The sequence below is a fragment of the Penaeus monodon genome, chromosome 1 (assembly GCF_015228065.2).
Source record: "Penaeus monodon isolate SGIC_2016 chromosome 1, NSTDA_Pmon_1, whole genome shotgun sequence".
NCBI lineage: Eukaryota > Metazoa > Arthropoda > Malacostraca > Decapoda > Penaeidae > Penaeus > Penaeus monodon.
This window is the reverse complement of record NC_051386.1, coordinates 43,626,691-43,629,525: the sequence shown is the minus strand read 5'-3', so window position 1 is coordinate 43,629,525 and position 2,835 is coordinate 43,626,691.

The following is a 2,835-nucleotide window of genomic DNA, read 5'->3' as shown; positions in this document are numbered from 1 at the left end:
GAACAACAACAACAATAATAATAATGATAATAATAATAATAATAATAATGATAATAAAAATTAGACATACCCATAAATATAAGAATATATTAAACATAGGTAACAAGGCGTTAGAATAACTCTATCATGAGATAAATCTTGATTTAACTGAATTAAACGAACTAATGCACGCAACAGGAAAAGTCCTCCAAGCAAAATGTGGCATTAAGTTAAGAAAGAAGGAAACGAAAAAGAAGCCTCGCAAAGCTAAGTGGCAAGTGAAAATTGAGAAAGAAATAGAAAACTTTAGAAGGGAAATATCTATATTAGATGAACTACAAAAACATAATGGGAAGCAATCGAAGAAAGCGAGAAAAGTAACAAGAAAATACAAAATACTTTCCAAAGAACAAATACCAACGATTAAAGAAGAGCTGATGCACAAAGTCCAGGTTAAGGCATAAAGGTTACGTAGATATGACAAGCGCCAAAAGTTCTTCAGGCAGAATAAAATGTTCGAGACTGACGCGAAGAAGTTTTACCGCGAAATAGGAAAAGAAACAATTTTTGTGGAAGTTGTACCATCTGAAGAACAGGTCCGGGAATTCTGGAACAACATCTGGGGAAAAGATAAATAATTCAATGAAAACGCATGGATACGAGATCTTGAGAATAGCACTAGGGATATTCCCGAACAAGAATGGGAAAATATTACTACTGAAGAAATTCAAAGCGCACTAAAAAAGTCACATAAATGGAAATCACCTGGGGTTGACCAGATCCCAAATTTTTGGCCTAATACTCTTTCTCCGGCGCATGCCAAATTAGCATCTAATTTTAACTCAATTATGATAGAACCTAACTTAACACCTAAATAGTTATGTCAAGGGACTACTTATCTCTTGGCCAAAAGTAACGAAACAGATAACCCAAAAAACTACAGACCCATTACATGCTTATCAACTTCCTATAAATTACTTACTTCAATCCTAACTGAAAGAACCTACAGACACATGGAAGAACAAAATATTTTTCCCAACGAACAAAAAGGGTGTCGTAGATGATTATACGGATGTAAAGATCAACTGCTCATAAATAAAATGATTCTCGAAAATGCTCACACTAAACACAGACATTTCTTAGAAGCAGCATGACATTATGGGAGACGAATCTTCCTCTCAGCCACGTAAACGGTATTCTTATTTCAAACGACATACGAATCAGATGCGGAATCTTCCAGGGCGACTCTTTTTCCCCTCTTTTATTTTGTATGGCACTTATCCCACTCTCCCAGCTTCTTAACAACACAGGGTATGGATATAAGATCATGGACAGGAAGATCAATCATTTATTCTATATGGATGACTTGAAACTTTACGCTCAGAATAATGGTGAACTGGAAGGGTAAACCGTGAAAGAGTTTAGTAATGACATAGGTATGGGTATATATCTAGGAGTAAACGAAGAAGATGGTATAGAACAATCGAAGATGAAGAAAAAAAATACATACAGAATGCATCTGAAGAGTAAGGTCAATCCTGTAAACGGAATTAAACTCGAAGAACAAACTAACAGCAATCAACACTCTTGCAATACCTGTGGTTACATATAGTTTTAACATGATAGACTGGAACTTCCGTGAACTCAAACAAATTGACACCAAAATTAGGAAGCAATTGACATGCAACAGAATGTATCCCCCTAAATCAGACGTAGACCGTCTGTACGTCCCTAGAAGTAAAGGAGGTAGGGGGATGATGCAGTTGGAATTATCGTACAAAACAACAACGATTGGTCTCTTGCAATACTTAGATCTAACCAACGACTGGATGCTTCAATTAGTTAGAGTACATAAAAAATCCAAAAGGTCACACTTGGTAGTAAAGGATCAGATATTTTTTCTCAGGAACTGGGTATTGAGAGCGAAAACATCGAACATATGTCACCAACATTGGCTGCTAAACATAGAAAACAAAAAGTTAAGAAGGTCGGACAAGAAAAACTTGAATCTAGGTGGTGTGAAAAGCCTCTCCACGGACAGTTTGCAGCTCGAAGCAAACACGCTGATGTAGATGAAACCGCGACCCATCAGTGGCTTAGAAGCTCTGGATTTAAAGGGGAAACAAAGTTTGTTTACCAGAAACTATCAAGCTAACATCTTGCACAATGACAATGACCCAAAGTGTAGGTTTTGTGAAGACAAGGTTGAGACGATTGAACACCTTGTGTCTGGTTGCTCAATATTAACACCGAATGAGTACAAAAATCGCCACGACAGAGTGGGCAAGTACCTGCATTGGAAGATCCGCAAGCACTTTTCTATCGGAACGCAAGATACTGAAGGTAAAAATGTTACAATCTTGTGGGACTTTCCAATTCACACAGATCGTACTGTACAGGCGAATCGTCCAGATATCGTCATCAAGGACAAAATAAATAACACCTGCCTGTTAATAGACATGAGCATCCCTTCAGACAGAAACATCACAACGAAAGTGTTCGAGAAGATATCAAAGTATAAAGACCTGGAAATAGAGGTGGAAAAGATGTGGCATTTAAAAAACAAAACTTTGCCTGTTGTTACTGGAGCACTTGGCCTTATAAAGAAAGGTACTGGTAAGTTTCTTGAACAAATACCGGGAAATCCAAAATTAGAAGAAGTCCAAAAAATAGTTTTAAACAGCACAGCGCATGTTCTCAGAAGAGCCTTATCGATCTAAAATATTTTTATGTTCCTGAATTGACTTGACTAGATGTTTTAATTTATAATTGTTATGCATATTTTTGCATATTTTTGTTATTGTTCCATTACCTCAAACTTGAATCACCCTAGGTCACTAGTAGTGACTCGGTGTT